The sequence below is a fragment of the Panulirus ornatus genome, chromosome 22 (genome assembly GCF_036320965.1).
Source record: "Panulirus ornatus isolate Po-2019 chromosome 22, ASM3632096v1, whole genome shotgun sequence".
Taxonomy (NCBI): Eukaryota; Metazoa; Arthropoda; class Malacostraca; order Decapoda; family Palinuridae; genus Panulirus; species Panulirus ornatus.
The window spans coordinates 3550298-3573724 of record NC_092245.1 but is presented as its reverse complement, the minus strand read 5'-3'; the positions used below and the strand labels follow the sequence as shown (position 1 = coordinate 3573724).

Here is a 23427-nt window from a genome sequence, read left to right as displayed (position 1 = left end):
CAGAGTAGTTGATGGGTTGTGGGTGTAGGGGTGTTTACTGGTGGCTGAGGGTCACCAGCAGATCTTGGGGTAGGGCAGGTATTGGGGAGAGGAGGGGGTAAGGTGGACGGGAGGGGCCAGAGGTTCAGAAGAGAGACTTGGGGTTCAGGGAAGGAGCGAGGGATTCAGATGAGAAGCTAAGGTTTGAGGGATGGGCATGGGGAGGTAGGGGATCAAGGGGGAGGCTAGTGATTCATGAGAAGGAACAGGGATTCAAGGAAGGGGCTATAGAGCTTTGGAAAGGAGGTAAAGGAGTTATGACGAGGGGAAAGGGTTTCCGGCGTGGGGTTATGGGTTCACAGGAGGAGACAGGGATTCAGGGGAGGAGTAAGAGGTTCTAGATAGGGGCTATGGGTGCCTGGTCTCTGACTCCCCATCAGTTTGTCTGAATCCCTTGGAATCTTTCGCCAGCCATCCTCCGGCAACACTACATTCCCTCCTTTCGTATCATCGGCCAAACTGAACAGTTTTCCTTGAGTCTACGTAGGTCGTTGATGTAGATATTGAATAGCATGGGTCCGAGGAGTGAGCCTTGCGGCACCCCGGTTGCCACTTGAAGCCAGTGTGACGCGTCTCTATGTAACACAACTCGTTGTTTCCTGTCTGAGAGCCAGTCCGCTATCCTCGCTCTGTACTCTTGTGTGTTGTTACGGAATAACTAACAATCCTGGATCTTAGAGGGAAAATTTTACGTTTTTTTTCGTATTAAATGAGAATTGTTCGTCTTTGAATGTATGTTAATGCTTCAGATATTCATTAAGTCAGTGATAAATCTTGGGAAGTAAGTTTATGCAATAAAAGCATTCAACTGATATACTAGACAAGTTACAGATCTTATGTACACAAGTCATGCGTTGGGGCTCATGGTCGTGCACTAGGGTTCATGGTCGTGCACTGGGTCTCATGTTCATGTACTATGGCTCATGGTCGTGCACTGGCGTTCATGGTCGTGCACTGGGGTTCATAGTCGTGCACTAGGGCTCATAGTCGTGCACTGGGTCTCATGGTCGTTCACTAGGGTTCATGGTCGTGCACTAGGGTTCATGATCGTGCACTGGGCCTCATGGTCGTGCACTAGTGTTCATGGTCGTGCATTGGGTCTCATGGTCGTGCACTAGTGTTCATGGTCGTGCATTGGGTCTCATGGTCGTGCACAAGGGCTTCTGGTCATGCACTGGGTTCATGGTTATATAGTAGGGCTCATGGCTGTGCACTAGGTCTCATGGTCGTGCACTAGGGTTCATGGCTGTGCACTGGGTCTCATGGCCGTGCACTAGGATTCATGGTCGTGCACTGGGTCTCATGGTCGTGCACTAGGGATCTAGAATTTGGTAAAAGTATAAACAGATAGATTAAAAGAACGTTGATAATATCTTTTCATATTGATATTTTGTGTGTATGAAAATTCCAGTCTTTTAAGGTATGATGAAGTAGGGACAAGACACTAAGGATTTGAGAAAAGAAGTTATTCAGTTCATTGTTTATATGTTATCAAACCAGACTACCTGTCTGACTGTCTGTCTCTCTTTCTCTGCCTGTCTTTCCTTATATGTCTGTCTGTCTGTGTGTTGTTATTATTCATAACTTATTCCAGGATCATTTCTGTGAGAGTCGCGGTGTAACGACAAGAAACGAAGTTTGCTTACGTTATCTGTCTATTTATCCATATTTATATGGATGACTATGGTGCAAGAGGTGTAAAAGAGGGTAAATGAGAATTGGGGTGAGAGAGTATCATTAAAGTTTAGGGAGGATAAAAATATGTTTTGGAAGGATATAAATAAAGTGCATAAGACAATAGAACAAATGGGAACATCGGTGAAGGGGGCTAATGAGGAAGTAATAACAAGTAGTGGTGATGTGAGGAGATGGAGTAAGTATTTTGAAGGTTTGTTGAATGTGTTAGATGATAGAGTGGCAGATATAGGGTGTTTTGGTTGAGGTTGTGTGCTAAGTGAGAGGGTCAGGGAGAATGATTTAGTAAACAGAGAAGAGGTAGTGAAAGCTTTGCGGAAGATGAAAGCCGGAAAGGCTGTGTGTTTAGATGGTATTGCTATGGAATTTATTATAAAAGGGGGTTGGTGAAGATATTCAGTGTATGTGTGGCTCATGGTGAAGTGCCTGAGGATTGGCGGAATGCATGCATAGTGCCATTGTACAAAGGCACTATGAGTGTTCAAATTACAGAAGTATAAGTTTTTTAAGTATTCCTGGGAAATTATATGGGAGGGTATTGATTGAGAGGGTGAAGGCATGTTCAGAGCATCAGACTGGGAAGAGCAGTGTGGTTTCAGAAGTGGTAGAGGCTGTGCGGATCATATGTTTGCTTTGAAGAATGTATGTGAGAAATAGTTAGAAAAACATATGGATTTGTATGTAGCATTTATGGATCTGAAGAAGGCATATGGTAGAGTTGATAGAGATGCTCTGTGGAAGGTATTAAGAGTATATGGTGTGGGAGGTAAGTTGCTAGAAGCAATGAAAAAGATTTTATCGAGGATGTAAGGCATGTGTAAGAGTAGGAAGAGAGGAAATTATTGGCTCCCAGTGAATTTGCGGTAAGGATGCGTGATGTCTCCATGGTTGTTTAATTTGTTTATGGATGGGGTTGTTAGGGAGGTGAATGCAAGAGTTTTGGAGAGAGGGGCAAGTATGCAGTCTGTTGTAGATAAGAGGGCTTGGGAAGTGAGTCAGTTGTTCGCTGATGATACAGCGCTGGTGGCTGATTCGGGTGAGAAATTGCAGAAGTTGGTGACTGAGTTTGGTAAGGTGTGTGAAAGAGGAAAGTTGAGAGTAGATGTGAATAAGAGCAAAGTTATTAGGTTCAGCAGGGTTGAGGGACAAGTAAATTGGGAGGTGAGTTTGAATGGAGAAAAACTAGAGGAAGTGAAGTGTTTTAGATATCTGGTAGTGGATTTGGCAATGGATGGAACCATGGAAGCGGAAGTGAGTCAAAGGGTGGGGGAGAGGGCGAAGGTTCTGGGAAGAATGTGTGAAAGGCGAGAACGTTATCTCGGAGAGCAAAAATGGGTATGTTTGAAGGAATAGTGGTTCCAACAATGTTATATGGTCGCGAGGCGTGGGCTATAGGTAGGGTTGTGCGGAGGAAGGTGGATGTGTTGGAAATGAGATGTTTGAGGACAATATGTGGTGTGAGGTGGTTTGATCGAGTAAGTAATGAAAGGGTAAGAGAGATGTTTGGTAATAAAAAGAGTGTGGTTGAGAGAGCAGAAGTGGGTGATTGAAATGGTTTGGTCACATATAGAAAGTAAGTCAGGAAAGATTGACAAAGAGGATATATGTGTCAGAGGTGGAAGGAACGAGAAGTGGGAGACCGAATTGGAGGTGGAAGGATGGACTGAAAAAGATTTTAAGCGATCGGGGCCTGAACATACAGGAGGGTTAAAGGCGTCCCAGGAATAGAGCGAATTGGAACGTTGTGGCATACCGGGGTCGACGTGTTGGCAATGGATTGAACCAGGGCATGTGAAGCGTCTGGGGTAAACCATGGAAAGTTTTGTGGGGCCTAGATGTGTAAAGGGAGCTGTGGTTTCGGTGCATTACACATGTCAGACTGGGTGTGAAAGAATGTGGCCTTTTGTCTTTTCCTAGCGCTACCTCGTGGGGGAAAGGGGAATGCTATTTCATGTGTGGCGGGGTGGCGACGGGAATGAATAAAGGCAGCAAGTATGAATATGCACATGTGTATATATCTGTTTATGTATATATATGTATACGTTGAAATGTATAAGTATAGGTGCGTGTGTGGACATGTATGTATATACATGTGTATGTGGGTGGGTTGGGCCGGGCCATTCTTTCGTCTGTTTCCTTGTGCTACCTGCTAATCCGGGAGACAGCGACCAACTATAATAAACATACTGTTCTTCATCATTATCGTCAATAGTTATTAAGTATAGCGTGTTTGCTCTATATCTAACCTAACCTATCCTAACCTACACGTGTGTGGTGGCGTGTGGTGTTCTAGGACTGTCGTTGAAACCTGAGCTGACAGCTGAGGAGTTACGTCATGTTGCCTGACAGGACACACAAACTCACACGCCAGTAACTAATTACAGAGCCTTGGAGGGGAGGGGGGGAGTGGGAGTGGGGGGTGGGAAGAGGTTAGATATATGATGATTTTACAGAAATTCTAATTACTTTTTTTTATCACCTCACACTTAGTCTTCGGAATCTAAAAATGAAATTTAGATTGTAATTAGAAATGCGAAAATTACGTGAGGTAATGAAATTTGATGATTACAGGAAACCATTAAGATCTACTTGGAATGATAACTTTATCAAAGTGTGAAAAAACTGGGTGGAACGCGAGCCCCGTAGTGCCCCCGCCAGTGACACAGTGACACAAACCTCAGCTTGCAGATGACAAGTTGGAAGACATCAGTGTGCAGGACCCACGGTTGTCTGACCAGCTAGCTGCTCCTGTGCTGGGGATAAATTAACGGGACAAGGAAAGGTACTACACATTGATTGTAAAATACTACTCGTAAAATCCACAAGTGCCATTAGTAGAGGATGAGTGTTCGCCTTAAACATCCATTAGCCAAGCGTCTTCACCTGCTATCGTGAGACACACCATTTGATGCACAGTAGAGAAGATTAAGAGTACACAGGACGAGTTTATGAAGTATACCACACCAGTTAGGTTGTGGTGGCTGTGCGGGTCTGCCACCTGCGGCTTCCAACAGCTTGTTCAGCCAACGACCCAACCTATCGGCCTGGTCTGTAAGGGTGGTAAACTACCGAGGATTACTCCAGATATATTTAGGTACAATGATAACATGATGATAAATACGTAAATATATGTCGGTACAATGATCACATGATACTGAATATGTCAGTATATATGTAGGTACAATGATAACATGATAAATATATCAATATATATGTAGGTACAATGATAACATGATAAATATGTCAATATATGTAGGTAAAATGATAACATGATAATGAATATGTCAATATATGTAGGGACAATGATAACATAATACTAGATATATAAAAAGAATGGGAATTTATGTAAACTGAGAGAAAATCACATGAATGGACCATCTTAGAAGAAATGACACAAAATGCTAAATGAGTTCATGAAATATTTGCATGAGATATTTGTATGTTGTCTGGTGAATTATTTTTGATTAATCTTCGTCTGTTTTGTGGTCAATCTTGTATTATAACAAAATACTTGGCTCTGGTTATTGGCGTTGGTCCAGATAGTAGGTCAGACATGTTGTGTGTCATTGGTCTGTAATTGCCTTCACTTATGATGTGCCCCGAGAATCGAACCCCGGTCCATCTGTGTGGTCGCCAGGTAGTTCACATCAGATATCATGCGCAAAGTACTTGTTTGAGATTTGTGATATCATCTCTGAAACAATATTCCAAAAGAAGGAACACAGAAGGGGGCCAAGTGAGGATTTTTCCCTCTTAGGCTCAGTCCTCTGTTCTTTACGCTACCTCGCTAATGCGGGAAATGGGGAATATGTATGAAATGTATATAGTATATAGTATATATATATATATATATATATATATATATATATATATATATATATATATATATATATGTATATATATATATATATATATATATATATATATATATATATATATATATATATATATATATATATATTATACACCTCCAGTGCCCCTTTTTGGAGGCTCCAGTGGCTTGGAGGAGAGTAAGGATCCACTCACGGGCAGGGAAGTGATTAACTCCAGCGGAGTGTTAAGGTCCTGGACGGGGGTGTTCCCTGCTCCTCCTCCACTGTGGATGGTGAAGCGTTACGGTAGATGGCACCTTACTCACGGTGGAGCCACGGACACACCGAACCTGGAAAATGGCTTGAAATACAGTCCAAAACTTGGAGTTTCTGCCTTTATTTTCCGATGAGTTTACTTTTCTTGGTGCTTCACGTGTGTATCTGATCTGCTACAAAAACCATGCATGTATATATGTATGTATGTATGTATGTATGTATGTTGTATATGTATTTATGTATGTATGTATATATTATGTATGTATGTATGTATATATATATGTATGTATGTATGTATATATGTATGTATGTTGTATGTATGTATGTATGTTGTATGTATGTATGTATGTATGTATGTATGTTTGTATGTATATATGTATTTATGTATGTATGTATGTATCAGTTTGTATTTACATGGGCTGTATTTTCCTCAGTTTCGTCTCGGGGGTCTGAATGGTTTCTTTGTTTTGTTAACCTTAATGTATTCATGCCAGTTACATGAGTCGTTTATTCTTGTTTCAAAATGTGTGTAACAAGTTCATTTGTTGGCAAACTTATGTTGTTTTTCTTAGCTTGAAATTCATCAATTTTATTTTCTTTTTTTTTGTGCAAATGTGTTATGTTTTGACCTTACAATATTTACGTGTGTTATAAACTTGCTTCATCATTCCTAACCAGAAACATTTGATGAACGAAAAAATGCACCAGTAGTCTAGGTCAGTTCCTTACAGCATTGTCTTCGGTAAAGACGCCATCATCTGCTGTTGTGAAGGACAGTTTGTAGTAAGTAACTTACATTGTCTTCTCTCTCTCTCTCTCTCAGGTAACGTGTGACAAGATGTGGTCTTTCACGTTTGGCGAAATTGTATAGGCTTATCGGTTAGAATATTGGGATTAGGTAAGTCAAAGTCCATTTCTGAGTAAAGACGTAAATCCATAGATAAATAAATTTGTTTTAAAACATTATGTATGGCACCATTAGGTATTTCAGTCATCACTATACATATAATATTGATACTTTTTTTCTTTGAGACGCATGCCAGTCTTGTAGTTATTTATACATACTTTTAAATTTAGTGAAAGATGCTCTGAAGGTTTAGGACCTGAACGTGCAGGAGGGTGTGAGGCGTGCAAAGGATAGAGGGAATTGAAGGAAAGTGATTTACAGGAGACGACGTGCTGTCAGTGGGCTGAACCAGGTTATATGAAGCGGTCGAGGGACTCTGCACCTGTCACGTATGATACATCGAAACCAAATCCCCCAATCTGTGCCTCACAGGCCTCTTTGGGGTTTCCCCAGAACGTTTCCTGTAGTCAAGTTCAGCTCAAAGACGGCACGTCGTCTCCCGTGCACCACATCGTTTCAGTTCGTTTTATCCTATGCACGCCTCTCATCTTCTTGCCCGCTCTGGTCCCAGTAACTCAAACCCTCTCACCTCCTTATAGGTCACTCCCTCCATGCCTGACAAGTATATTCTTTTAGTCTTGTGTCTTCACTCATCCTCTCCATATGTCGAGACCATTTCAGCACACCATATACACGTGTCCTTCACACTATCACTAACCTTACACAGTCAACCCACACCACACCACATGTGTCCTATATTATTTCATGACCAACACATCCACATACTCCATCCTTTTGTATACAGGGCCCACGACTAGCACATATACAGCACGGTTGGGACTACTGTACCGTCACATGTGGTACACATCTTTGCCCTCACCTACAGTGATATATTTGTGCCGATGTCCCTCGCAAATTTATTGTACACAACTTGTACAATTAGGATTGTGATAGAAGACGCCATTGGTAAACAAGCTTGTTTACCAATGGCGTCTTAGCTACGTCTCTTCCTTGTATATCAACTGACTGTTCTACGTCTTCTACCTCATTCTTGTATCTCTCCTGACGATGTGATCATTACACGAAAGTGCACTAGGGAACGTATCCGCCATTTCCTGCGATAGCTGAGCCTTTGAGAGAAAAATCCTCACTTGACCGCCTTCTCTTTCCTTCTTTTGGAAAAGTAAAAACTAGAGGGGAGGATTTCCAGCCTCCGGCTGCCACCCCATTTATTCGCCATCTACGACCAGAGGGAATACACGAGCAGTATCCTTTCTTACCTAGCCCCAGGGATATATATATATATATATATATATATATATATATATATATATATATATATATATATATATATATATATATATATATTTTTCTTTTTTTTTTTTTATACCTCGTCGCTGTCTCCCGCGTTTGCGAGGTAGCGCAAGGAAACAGACGAAAGAAATGGCCCCACCCCCCCCCCCCCCATACACATGTATATACACACGTCCACACACGCAAATATACATACCTACACAGCTTTCCATGGTTTACCCCAGACGCTTCACATGCCTTGATTCAATCCACTGACAGCACGTCAACCCCTGTATACCACATCGCTCCAATTCACTCTATTCCTTGCCCTCCTTTCACCCTCCTGCATGTTCAGGCCCCGATCACACAAAATCCTTTTCACTCCATCTTTCCACCTCCAATTTGGTCTCCCTCTTCTACTCGTTCCCTCCACCTCCGACACATATATCCTCTTGGTCAATCTTTCCTCACTCATTCTCTCCATGTGCCCAAACCATTTCAAAACACCCTCTTCTGCTCTCTCAACCACGCTCTTTTTATTTCCACACATCTCTCTTACCCTTACGTTACTTACTCGATCAAACCACCTCACACCACACATTGTCCTCAAACATCTCATTTCCAGCACATCCATCCTCCTGCGCACAACTCTATCCATAGCCCACGCCTCGCAACCATACAACATTGTTGGAACCACTATTCCTTCAAACATACCCATTTTTGCTTTCCGGGATAATGTTCTCGACTTCCACACATTTTTCAAGGCTCCCAAAATTTTCGCCCCCTCCCCCACCCTATGATCCACTTCCGCTTCCATGGTTCCATCCGCTGACAGATACACTCCCAGATATCTAAAACACTTCACTTCCTCCAGTTTTTCTCCATTCAAACTTGCTACAACTACTAGCGTGAATCAAAGCGTTGTAAGGCGAGACCACTGCTCTGGTAGACGGTCTTTTAAGGTACTTGCTAAGATGGTTACCAACTTTGCGGTTCATTCATGTTGAAAAATCCTTTCAAAACTTGGTTCTATTTCACAAAGTTCGGACTTGAATCGAATTTCTTTCGTTTCATTCATTCATGGAGGCAGCACCACTGGCTATGTTTCTGTTGATCTTTTCTTAGCGGTGGAAACTCTTATAGATTTTTCTTATTCTCATCAAACTAATTTAACACAGACTATTGTCTGTGTAGATAGTATAATCTATATTCCTAACACACTTATAGAAAAGTTAGCTGAGTTTTTTATTTATGCCTTTAATAATCCCGAACAGAATTGGCAGTTTCTTAGATGGAGGAATTTTTGTAAAGCCAAGTCATCGATGGTGTTTACTGCCAGCAAGTGCACGTTAAGTGACCACTGTGGCGTACTGTGTACGTCATTGGCGCTACTTATCATTTCTTGATTATTTGTATTGGTAACTGGGAGATGTAGATGTTACAGTACGGTGAATATTCTCAGTAAATCGTTAAAATGGGACTTCCATCATAAAAGGAAGATATGTTTGGTGATTACCAAATGAAGTCTTCGGCGATCTTTTACTCGTACAGCCTAGCCGGCGCCCAGGCTGTTGGGTTGGGTCGCTCTCGACCAAGCCTGAGTCCGAAAGGCCACATAACTCCCACACCCCAGCTGGTCTGTTACATTTTAAATGTACTTGTTCAATGCGCTCTTAAACATCTTTGCTGTGCATCCCATAGTGTTTCTGATGATAGCTGGCAAAGGTGTTGAGAGTCTTGACCTCGGATGTTTAAGATGTTCTATTTTTTGAGCATATTGCAATTTTTCATTGTCTTCAAGATTATATAAAGAGTCGCTTATCACATGTTTCTGATCGATTTTTTTTCTTGCGTTATTTACTACAATTTCTCTAGGTAGAGGTGAATGGGCTGGATGCATGGGATGTAGAGGGGCTAAGAACTGGGTAAGGTTAGGAGAGAGAAGAAGGCTTGTGGCAGAGGAGGACAATGGACAGATGAAATTGGTGAAGGAGTCATTGAGGGACATAAGAAAATCAAACAATATGAGGCATGCTGGTCTATAACAAGGTTATTTGACAATTTTTTTTTCTAGATACTCCAACATTTCTGCTGTAGAACAGATATAAGGTTGGGTTGCACACTCTCTCAGGCAAAAACAGCCTCCAGGATAAAGAGTGGAAGAATATTTCATGCCTTGCTGAAGTAAAAGAAGCATTGAATGTACAGTAAAAAAACTGGAAATGAAGCAGTTTCCTACTATATATATATCGGTAGTAATTTAAGCTAATTCATTCAGCTGTAAAGAGTGTGCCGCTTTTCTAACTCGGAAAATTAAAACTTGTCGGTGCCTGTGTGTTTGTTGCTGTATTTTCATTTGATAAAAACCCGAATTGATGAAATATTTGTCCAACTGGTTTTTAAAGGTATCAATACTTCTCGCATCAACAGCGTTGGACGGTAACTTGTTCCAGTGTTCGACAATTCTGTTTGGAATGAAACTTTTTTTCCCCTACGTTTGTATTACATTTTTCTGCTTTGTCTCACATTGTCTGTTATAGTAACTGTATTGTTTTATCTTTGAGTGATCTCCGCTCTAAGATTGTACATCAAGTCCTCGTTTATTGTACGCTTCTTAGATTAATCAAATTTCATACAAAGAATTTCAAACAATAGCAGACCACTGGGTCACTTCCAGGCTGTTTGTGATAGTGGAAGACATCAGTAATTCGCAGATTAGTGTGGTAAAAGGTATACAAATAATTCAAAGGGATACAGGTAATTCAAAGAGAATAACCTGCCAATTGTCAGTGTCACTTAGGAGGCGCGAATAATGGTAAGTCATGGACTTGAAGCGAAATGTTGTCACGTCTATTCTTAAACATATCTATATTACTCTTTTTAACTAGTTTGATTGGTAAATCATGCAGTGCCTCAGGCAATAACTTTATCAGAGCTGGAATTATTTTTGTAAGTCCTATTTGTACATGTTCATTTTTTTTTCCTTTTGTCCTTTATATTGTTCTGAGACTTAAACGTAATATCCTGTTCAAACTGTGTACTTACTAACGCGTTGAGGAATGTCAGAGTAATTTTTGACAGTGTGTGATGGACGTTCTTAGGTATACATCCAAACAATGGAATTACGTCTTTGATTACTGTACTGCCTAGTGTACCTTTACTGCTTACAGTACTAAGTACTGCCTAGTGTACCTTTACTGATTACCATACTAAGTACTACCTAGTGTACTTTTACTGATACCTGTACAAAGTACAACCTAATGTACTTCAGAGTCTCACTGATAACAACTCTGAGTCTTTTTTTTATTCATTTACTTTTAACAGTGGATTAACAGCTTATTTTTCATGGTAGCTCACGGCACGTGCAACTGAATGCCAATGTCATGTCTATCTCGTGGATACATATATATATATATATATATATATATATATATATATATATATATATATATATCATAATCTCCTTTATAGCTTTCCTTCTCCCGCTTTCGCATCTTACCAGGTAAACAGATCGAAGAAATGGCCCCCACTCCCAACCCCCAACCAAATACTATCTACTGTCCACGACCGCAAAATAACCTTAACAGTTCCATGGTTTCCACTCCCGCTTCACATGCTTGATTATCCCTGACAGCACGTCAACCCGGTTATATTCCACTGCTCCAATTCACTATATTTTCCCTCCTTTCACCTTTTTTCTCCCTATTTGTGTACCCGATCACACAAAATTCTTTTCACCCTTTTCCCCTTCATTGTTCTGCTCTTCGTCCTTGAATTCCCTACCACTCCGAACACTGGACCTCTTGTAATCTTTCCTACTACCTCTTCCATGTGCCAAGAAACATAAATCCAATTGCTGCATCCTGCGATTCAGCTATATTAAATCAATATCATTAACGTTTACCCTTAGTTTCTCACATCACCACAACGACAATCCTGTCTCGAAATTCAATTTCCAGTCATATTCCATCGTCGGCAGAACCTAAAGCTCCCGCCTCGCAACCATACAGCAATTTTGGAACCACTATTCCTTAAATACCTTTTGCTTCCGAGATAATGTTCTCGACTTCCACTATCTTCAAGGCCCAAGAATTTGCTCACCACCACCAAGATCCACTTGTAAATTTCATCTAAACCAGATCGCTATCCAAAAAGATACTTAAAACACTTCAGGCCCAGACTTTTTCCACTTTCAATCATCAAACTTTGGACCATGACGAACTAAGTGTAGCCAATAACCTTACATGTACCACAGTTACTCTTAACTTTGTGCTTCCACATTTACCAACTCTGTCCACCAGCTTCTGTCCATTCTCACAATCAGCCACCAGCGATCTGGACTCGAAAACTGACACCCTTCCAAGCTCTCTCCCCAAATAGCCTTAATTGCCATCCTTTCTAAAATCATTGCATTTACCTCTATCCAATCCCATTGAACAAATTATTGATAAAAGGATTCCACACCCCTGCGATAACCTCATTCACTGATACTCAATTTCCTTCTTCCTACACGTAAACCTACATCCTCGTAAAGATTTTCACATATTTCACGAACTTTGATTCCTAGCACTATATATTCTTAATACCTTTCACAGAGATTCTATATACTCTAATTGCATTCGGTACTTTAATCTGGAATTGCTATACAATCACCAGTTTCGTTGCAGTATATCTGCATATTCTGTCAAGCATACTTGGAAAGATCCAGAGATCATCCTAACCAAAACATGAAACCACACCTTGCTCTTGCTCCTCCATCACGTCGACGTGCTTCAATGTACAAGCTCATCATGCATCAATATCAGTAACCACCACTCCAATATAAGTTTACCAGGAATACTGAAGAAAACTGTAACTCTCTGTAATTTGGCACTTAACAATTCTTATCCTCTCTTTGTACAATGCACGATGCAACATTCATCGCCAATTCCTACGCTTACTAACTGAGTCTACATACATTAAATAACCTTACCAACCAGTCAAACCTGCCGCCTTGCCGGCTTTCATCTTCCGCATATCTTTCACTATCTCTTCTCTGTTTTCCAAATCATTCTCCGTGACCCCTCTCACTTCGCGCAACACCTCGACCAAAACACCCTATCTCTGCCACTGTGACATCGAACACATTCAACAAACCTTCAAAATACTCACTCCATCTCCTCGCTTCAGCACTACTTGTTATTACCTCCCCATTAGCCCCCTTCACCGATGTTCCTATTTGTTCTCTTGTCTTATGCACTATATTTACCTCTTTCCAAAGCATCTTTTTATTCTCCCTAAAATTTGATGATACCCGCACACCCCAACTTTCATTTGCCCTCTTTTTCACCTCTTGACTGTGTTGTTGACTGGTAGGTAAGGATATTCAATATATGTATGGTTCATGAAGTGCCTGGGGATTGGCGGAATGCATGCATAGTACCATTGTACAAAGGCAAAGGGGATAAAGGTGAGTGTTCAAATACTGGGCTGGATCCTGCGGAGTTTCAGGACAATAGATGAAAAAAGTGATGATATTATTCAAGGTGTTACTTCTCTCTGTGTTCTAACATCACTCTACGAGGCAGGTGAAATCGCAGGATTAGAAAGTGTTCAAAGATCTTTCACAGTTTATATTAATGTGGTGAAGGAACTAAATTACCGGAAAACGGGCTGAAATCTTTGAGGGTGTAATACCTGGAACAAAGTTGTTGTATCATCGGAAGTAACATCGTACTGACACGACAGCCAAGGATGAGTTTGTAAAATATTACTTCTGAAATCCAGAGATGCGATATGCACAGAAAGAGAGAAGGCCTTAAACATCCAGGGCCCAGGACTCTTCAACACCTTTGCCTAGTATCATCAGAAACTTTATGGGATACGCAGTGGAGAAGTTAAAGTGCACTGGACAAGTACCTACAAAGTGTACCAGCAGTCAGGCTGTGGGGGCCATGTTGGTCTGAGAGCTCTTGCTTCCAACTGCTATGTCCACCAGCGGCTCAACCCAAACATCCTGGACCCAGCCCGAGCTGTGGACTTCCGAAGACTTCACCCAGTATCCACTCTCCCAGCCAGACCTTTCCTGTACAAGTTGATCAAGTCGCTGTTGTTAGTCAGAACTTAGTCATGAATGTTGTTGCCATCGATTGGCATATCAGTTGTTTGGTTTAGAAAGGTGTCCTCAGAGACTTTGATTGATATCATCTGATCTCCCGTTTAGTACCAATCTACACTAGGGCAGTTTGATACCAGTCTACACTAGGGCAGTTTAATACCAATTTCCACTAGGACAGTTTGATTCTAGGGCAGTTTGATACCAATCTGCACTTGAGCAGTTTAGTACTAGGGTAGTTTAATACCAATGTGCATTACGGGACTTTAATACTTGGGGAGTTTTATACCGATCTCCACCAGGGTCGGTAGAGTACATGACGGGGTGTGTCAGCTGGTGCTGCCGCTTGGGAACGAGGCAGGTCAGGGAAGAGATCAGTTCCAAGTGGAGCAGAGAACAAGGCAGGTAGTGACCAGGATAGCACAGTTCAAGTCCCGCGTTGCTCACGTGTGCGGCCTCCACACTGTCGCCGCTGCATGTATACATACCAACGAAAAAAAGGCTCAGTCATGCATCAGAATATTCCATGTTAACGCACGCAGGACACATTACACAAAGTCGGAGGTAGAGACATGTGTACTGGAAGGAAATGATGATGTAACTGGTATGTCGAAATTTTGGCTAAATATTAGAAACAGAGTTTTCCTGGCTGAATACGTCATCTCTGTGTACACTATGTTAAGCAGTGACGTGGGAAATAATATGGGCGGTGATGTCTTACTCTTTGTTAAAGCTTATCTAAACACTGTGCTGAAATATATTGTTGATGATGATAAAGTCGATTTCATTTTTGTATAAATCAAAGATGAGTTTCAAAAAAAGTAAGAGAAAGATTAGTTGATAGACCTCCAGCACTAACACCACAGGTAGACGAAAGTCTATTAGATCAATCAACAGACATTAGCAATGAATGCGAATCGATCATCGTGGGAGATCTTAACATACCATCATGTAGTGGGGAGAATCCCTCTCTAGTGGCTCAGGTCGTGGGCTTTACCTACATCTGCTTGATAGTGTCGTTATATAATTACTTGATAAACCGACGCACGACGGGAATATAATAGGTTTAGTTCTAACTACAAATGAGGATCTCGTTAACAAAGCTGAAGGTGGTAAAAAGTTTGGTACAAGTGATCACCAGCGGATAACTTTTGAGTTAACTTTCACCTTTTGCCTGTAATGCTGGTCGACATGAGAGTTGCGAAAAAATACTAAATTTTAAACTTAAACAAATGTAGAATATCATCTTATTCCTTTTGACAGGCAAACTTAGGATAATGTTAAAAATGAAAGCGATATGGACGTAACTTGGGAGAGTTTCAGTAAAACGTTCAAAGCAATGGAGGGAACATTTGTGCCGCAGCAGACGGTCTTTTTGCAATACGAAACCAAGTTGGTGGAACGATGACAAAGATGTGTCTGTTATCTAAGAAAGTAGTACATAAGTAGCTCAAAGCGACCAATAACCAGCTTGATGATCCAATGCCTCTTCCCGTAATCTCTTTTCGGACTGTCCGAAAAGCGCTTCTTTCTCTAGACATAAGTAAGGAATATGGTCCTGATGGTATCCATCCCCGTGTACTGAAAGAGTCTGTCTCTGAACTTGCACCTGTGCTTGCTCGTCTGTTCCGTTTCTGATTAAAAACCAAAACTTTTCCTCCTCCTTGGAAGCATGCATTGATACATCCCACTCCTGTGAAAGGTGACCGGTACGACCCCTCTAGCTATCGTCCTATTGCTTTGACATCTACCATTTCCAGAGTATTTGACTTCCTCCTCAACTCCCATATCCTTAAACACCTCAAAAATTGAAGTCATCTCTCTGATGACCAGTATGGCTTCCGTAAGGTGAGATCCACTGGTGATATTCTTTTTCTGTCTTGCTTATGTCTGGTCATCGTCCGTGAAAGACTTGGGGGAGTCAAGTGTAGTTGCCCCTGACACACCTAAGGCTTTTGACTGGGTGTGGCACTGGGGTCTCATCCCTAAGCTCCCCTCTTTTGGCTTCCCTCCCTCACTTTGCTCATTCATATCTAGCTTCCTTTCTGGCCGATGTATCTCTGTGGTTGTTGATAAATTAGCCTTCCCCTTTTTCTCCATCAATATCGGTGTCTTTCAAGGTCTGTGCTGTCCCCTACACTTTTTCTCCTTTTTAAACGATTTCCTCTCCTCCACAAATAATCCAATGTACTCATACGCTGACGATTCAACACTGCATTCATCCACATCCTTCAATTCTGTTCCCTCTTCTCTCACTCGATCTGCATCTCGTCTTGACACAACTTCTTCAGTAAGGTCATACTTCTAAACTGTCCCAGGCTAACTTCAAACTTGAATCCCCTTGCCCTGCGCTGCAATGTTGGTTCACTTTCTCTTTTCTGTAAGTATTACTTTGGTTTTTGCTCCCGAGAGCTGGCTGCTTGTGTGTCCACACCACTAGCTAGACAACGAAATACGCGTCAAGCTGCTGCGTCACATGATTATTGTGTGGCCATTTTGATAAGTGTTTATTTCCCTACATCTCGAGGCTTTGAACTCGCTACCTTCTCATGTCTTTCCCTAATAACTATGACCTGACACATTTTAAAATACAGGTTTTTCAATTCCTCCAGAGTTCGTAAATACTTTCCCTTCTCCTTTCTTTTTCCCTTTCATAATTATCTTGATAATTCAATTAAGGCCTGGTCTTGCAGTGGGCTTTTGTCCGTGACTGGCGCCTTCAACGTAAAAAAGAAAACTAAGAGACTTTTACATCAAAGAAAACGTCAGTATGAAGCGCGCTTTGAGGAAATACGTTATAAGGAAGAAAGTGTTTACCCAGCCAGTTGGTTCATTGATAACTGATAGCGGTGATTCACTTCACGACAACTAAGACATAGCAAAGATGTTAAATGATTTTTTTATTTGCATTTGTGTTTACAATTGGAGATACATCTCATGTCCCGAATCCAGGTCCCATGCCGAGAGAGGAAAACATTTTGCGACACGGGGATATAAGTGTTGAAGATATACTAATATCAGCACAAAATGAAATGAAAATACATAAAACAGCAGGACCAGATAAGTTTTATCCGGGGACAATGAAAGAGGCGAAGAATGAGATAGTTAAACCCTTGACTATTATCTTTGATGAATCAGTTGCTACAATGAAAGTACCAGAGGAATGGAAGCTTGTTGATGTAACACCCATTTTCAATAATGGTAATAAATGACTGCTCGGAAATTATCGTCCAATCAGCTAAACGTCTGTAGTGGGTAAAGTTACGGAGACCATCTTCCATGATAAGATTATAAATCATTTAGTACTGCCAGTCAGTAATCATTTAGAGTACTGCCAGTCAGTAATCATTTAGAGTACTGCCAGTCAGTAATCATTTAGAGTACTGCCAGTCAGTAAATGATTCAACTTGGTTTGTGACGAAATCGTTCATGTCTGACAAATTTGCTTGATTTCTTTAATGATATAATCGACGTATATGATGAAAGTAAAGCAGTTGATGTCATCTGTCCAGATTTTCAAAAAGCTTTCGATAAAGTTTCACATCAAAGGTTCCTAACTAAAGTTAAGTCACGTGGTATAGATGGGGTTGTACTTCGGTGATTAGGAAATTGGTTACCTGTCCGTAAACAGAGTTGAGATTAATGGTCAAGCCTCAGTAAAGTTCGACGTAATAAGTGGTGTTCCACAGGGATCAGTCTTGGGACCAGTTCTCTTTCTCGTAGATATCAATGATATTGATAATGGGCTGTAGTATAAGATATCGAAATTCGCATATGATGCTAAATTGGGATATAGATCTGGAACATAAATTGAACGCATGCAGCTTCAAACGGACATAGACTAACTGATGGACTGGACTCAAAGTGGTAAAGGATTTTTGATATCGATGGATGCAAAGTTTTACATGTCGCTAGTAAAAATGAAAAGGCAAGCTACCGTATGAATTCTGTTGAACTGCAAAAAGTAAATGAAGAAAACGACTTTGTTGTAATAATCTTCGGGATCTAAAGCCAAATAAACAATGCACAGAAACAGTTAAAAAGACGAACAAAATTCTTGGACTTAAAGCTGTCGAATTGGATTACTAATAAAGGCAAGGCTGTCGAATGTAAGGCCAGGGAAATTGTCCTTCCCCTTCACAAGTCACTCGTGTGTCCCCATCTTGAACACTATGTTCAGTTTTGGTCTCCGTGCTAGTGGAAAGACAGACAGAATGGGGAGACTACAGAGACGAGCTCCCACGATGATTCCTGGCTTGTGAAACAAGTCGTATGAGAGACGACTAAACGACTTAAATCTATTTAGTTTAGAAGAGAGAAGGTTAAGAGGTGATCTGGTACAGGCATTCAACACTATCAAAGGCTTCGATGATGTCGATCTAAGGATAAGCTTACATAAGGATAGATTCCTCTGAATTCCCTCGAAGTAATGGTTGCAAACTCGTGGGCAAACATTTTACCTTGAGTGAGGCGAAATGCTTCTTCAACAGGATTGTTAACATTTGGAATGATTTACCAGTTCAAAGTAGTACCATAGATACGTTTAAGAGTAGTCTATCAATGGTTTGCTTCAAATCCACGCCTCCTTCGCTGCGTGAAAAGTAATAAAATTTTCACGCAGCTTTGGTATTTTCAATATGTACGTGTTTCTCTTCTTACCACACTGATCTATGGTTTTTTAATGTCTTCCACAATCACAAACAGCTTCGAAGGGAGCCGTTAGTTCTATTGCTATTTGAATATCTCTTTATTCCTTCGTTTCCTTTTCCTTTGGAGGTCTGTACACAACATGAAGGCGTAATCAATCAAATCGGTGCACAGAAAGTCAGGGGATCAAAATCTAACTTGCCCGTTTTCTGTGCAACTTGGCAATTGGTTATCATCATTAATCAAAACAATTCTTCTTCTCTTACGCAAATGGCTTTTCGTAAGCAATTTTTAAACATGTATTATTGATTTAAGATAATGATTGTTGTCTCCTGTGTCTCTAACACAGAAGTGATTATTTTCCTTTGGTTGAAATCATGTGATATTCTTTGTTCTGTGCTAACATTATGCCTCTGGTGTTGTACGTTGAACTGGTTTTACTCTATAGATATCTATGGCCTTAGGGATCATTTGTGTGGGCCCGTTTTAGCTATTTAAACTCTTGCTTGTATTGGTGTCTGCATCAGTCAAGTGAACTCACCTATTTTGTACTAATGTCTTGTGACCTGACCACAGTGAGTTGGGAGATCCTGTATACCACGTCACTCAGCTGACCTGACCTGACCTGGCTAGCCTGGGTAACCTTATCTGATGCCTCATTCATCTGGGCTTCTACATCTGCCTTTTCTCTCGCCTCAGCTGATTGATATAGTGTTATGTGTCTGTCTGACAGTTTCCCGATGTTCTCATGGAAGACTGCCAATGTGGCCTCTCCTATATTGTTGAAATGGAGTCCGGTCTTAACGCACAGGCTACAATAAAATGCATATTTTTCTCTACTTGGCGCAGTCTCTCACCTCGGCTGTTGGCGCTCAGCACAGCAGTAACCAACATCTTATCTAAGCAGTAATCCTGGATGTAGACAGCTTCCTGCTGCTCTCTACATTATACCTGCCTATGTTTCCTGGGACTCCATTGTCTGTTCTTTCCTCAACAGTGAGAGTTCTCCTCGGAAGTTGTAGACGGGAATGGGCTTCGTGTACTTAGGAGTGAGTTAAACGTAGATGGGGGTAATAGACTTGTGGTACGTAGGAATGGGTAAAGGGTAGACGGGAATGGATTCAAGATCGATGAGAATGGGCTAGGGTTAATGGGAAGGAGTTGGAGTTAGATGGGAATGGGCTGAGGTTGATGGGAATGAGTTAAGAGTAGGTGGAAATAGATTAAGGGTAGATGATAATGGGTTGCAGATCGTTAGGAATAGGCAAGGATGATGGTAATGGGTTAGGACTAGATGGAAATGGCCTGAGGTTGAGGGGAATGGGTTAAGGGTAGATAGGAATGGCCTAAAGTTAAGGATGGATGGTAATGGCCTGAAGTTCATGGGAATGGGTTAAGTGTAGATGGGAATGTCGGGAAAGGGGGAGGTTACATAGATGGGGAGGGATGAAAAGATCAGAGATGGGGAGGGTGGAGACTTAGGAGAGGGGAGTGGGGCTAGATGCAGGTGATAAGCAGTGGACAGAGGGGACAGAGGATGATAGGTAGCGGCAGGGGACACAGATTAGGGGTGAGGGGGCTAGATGTATTGGCTTAGGGGGTAAAGGGGAGAGGCTTGGGGGAGAGAAGGGGAGGAGGTAGGACTCTGAGAGTGGAGGGTCTAAGAAGACGGGAAGGTGAAGACAAGATGAGGAGCTGGAGGCAGTGAGGAGGGCACGAGACGAGAGCCGTAGGGCTGGGTGCAGTTGGGAGTAGCTAATTTATGAGGCGATAACGGTAAAGGAAATGGCTGGGGAGCGTGGAGGGAGGGAGAGGCAGGGGGGAGAAAAGGAACTAAGGACAGATGGAGAATGTCGGCTCTGGCTTGAGGGGAGGGATGGGGTTTAGCTTGAGTCGCCTCAGTCCTGGCCGCGTCACTTGACTACCCTCACTGCTCCCCACTTCGCCTGACTTCCTCCACCCCTTCCCACTTCACGACTCCCTCCACTGTGAGCACACAGGGACGAGGGTTAAGGGGAAGGGGCTAAGAATAGATGTTACGACGTGCAGGGGAGAGTATGGGTGAAAGAAAATAGGAAAGAGGCCGATGTAAGGAGGATAGGTTGAGTGACGTGGGATGCTGATAAGGAGAGAGAGAGAGAGAGAGAGAGAGAGAGAGAGAGAGAGAGAGAGAGAGAGAGAGAGAGAGAGAGAGAGAGAGAGAGAGAATCTGAGGCCAGTCCTGGATGATTAGAGGTAAGAGACGTCGTCAGCCACAATGGGCCGTAACACACACACACACACACACACACACACACACACACACACACACACACACACCTGTGCTCCGTGTTCCTCACATCATACTATATAGTCTTACCAGGTAGGCAGCGGCTTGCCCGCCTCACCGCCAGGTTTTCTGGTCGTCGTCATAGTAATAACATTGGAGATCAGCTCAGTGTGCAGGGGGGTTAGGTGACGTGGGGAGGAATGAGGCATCTCAGGTGACATGGGGAGGAATGAGAGGGGAATCAGGTGACATGGGGAGGAATGAGAGGGGACTCAGGTGATGTGGGGAGGAATGAGAGGGGACTCAGGTGACGTGGGGAGGAATGAGAGGGGACTCAGGTGATGTGGGGAGGAATGAGAGGGGACTTAGGTGATGTGGGGAGGAATGAGAGGTCTTTGGTGACATGGGGAGGAGTGAGGGAAGTCAGGTGAAGTGGGGAGGACTAAAGGGACTCAAAGTACGTGGGGAGGAGTGAGGTGAGTCAAATCACGTGGGGAAATGTGAGGGGAGATTGTTAAGTCGGAGAGAAGTGAGGGGACTCAGTTGAAGAGGGGGAGGAAAGAGGAGGAAAGTCAAGTAATATGGGGGAAAACTAAGGGGAGACAGATGGCATGGGTAGGTGTGAGGGGAGACTGATGACGTGGGGAGGGAGGAGTGAGAGATGACTGGCAAGAACATGAGGTTATATGGGAACTTGAGATAACAGGAGACCTGATGGTCTATGACGAAGGTTATCGGTACCGAAAGCAGAGGGCATCACACTACCCACTTTTCCCTCCGGTTCAACACTATGTGGAAATGTAGAAAACATATTACCATGGAAAGTGTGAATGGAAAAAGCAATTCTACCAAATTTTACAGAAGTGAAGCGGGTTGTTACTATTGTTTCCTGAAGAAGAATGATTTACGGATTATGATCTTTGTATTTACTTCATCTGGAGGTCGCTTATTCCAGTGATCTGCCACTTGTCGTCTTAACATAACTTTGCCTTCCTTGCGGATACATCTCCTTCCTGTACCTTTCAAAACATTTCTGATTGTTTGATTTGTTTAAAACGAGTCAGTTTCCGTATATCAGAATAATTTTAGTATTGTGAAACCTTGCAGATCTGATCCTCGGGGTGTGCGTGGCTGAAGAGGGAATCAGTTGATGTCTCGATTTTTTCCTCATATGTGATTGGTTTGGTTGCTCTTCTTTACATTTGTTCTAGTTTTTCTTCCGCTTGGACCAGGTTTGGTGACCAGAACTGAACGGCATAGTTTACATGATATCTGACCAGGGCGTTATCAAGAGCGTGTACGTACAGTAGCCATCATCTTGTGTAATTTACATGTATGGCTGTAAAACATTTATTTCGTAGTTCATATTTCTTGTCTGTGAAACTTTGTATCCTGTTGTCTTTACTGTATACAGCAAGACACTGTTTTCTGTACTTTATGTCATTACTGAACCAAGATCGTTTTCCTCCGTCTAGTGATGGTTTACTGACCATTGTATATTCGTAAATTTATATTTTTAGCTCTAAAATGTATCATTATTTCATATTTGTCTCCGTTGAATCACATTTGCCAAGTCCTTGACCACTCCATCAGTTTGCCCAACTCCCTTTGCATCTTCAGGCAGTCTTCTTCCCTTGACTGGCCTGTATATCATGATATCAAGTCGTCGACAGTGTGTTCTGCACTAGTGCATTACAGGTCGTTGATGCAAGTGATGACACGTAGGGTTGACCCTTGTGGTACCTGCGCTCGACACCTGAAGCCAGTCGTCAGGGGCATCACCATCGAACACTCCCTGTCGCTTCCTACCTGAGATCCGATCCTCTATCCATGCACAGATTCTGTTTCTATGATGTGAGTTTTAAGTTTACACAGTTGTGTGTTGTTTGATACTTTGTCGAAAGCTTTGCTTACATTTTCAGAGGATATTTTGAAGGCCCATTTCATATGTGCACGACTAAATAACTAAATCATATTCGTTGAATATTATCTTAGGGTACGAAATCTTTGTTGATGATCGGTAATGAATTTGCTATTTTCTAGGAAATCAACGATTTTGTCTCATAATTGTTTCAAACAATTTTCCTGGACCCAAGGTGCTGCTGATGGGACGGTAGTTGCAAGTGCTGTTACTGTCTTCTTGTTTGAAAGTTGGCGTTACAATTTTTCGGTTGTGTCTTGATTTGTTATCTGGTAAGCTCGCACTCTCATGGTGTGCATAACACCCTCCAGAGAACAGGATTCGAACCGATACCATTGTGTGGGAGTTGGGGATTATTATTATTATCATTATTATTATTATTATTATTATTATTATTATTATTAATATTATTATTATTATTATTATTATTATTATTATCATTATTATTATTATTACTCATTATTAGTATCATTATCATTATTGATTATCATTATTATTAAACAAAGCTGGTAACTGTAACAGAGAAGAAGTGGA

The 23427-nt window shown here is 41.8% G+C and overlaps 1 long non-coding RNA gene across 1 annotated transcript in view; it reads left to right on the top strand.

Moving 5' to 3' along the window:
• The window catches only part of LOC139756500 (uncharacterized), a 684713-nt gene that overhangs the window by 511096 nt on the left and 150190 nt on the right, over nt 1-23427 (top strand). The window lies entirely within an intron of this gene.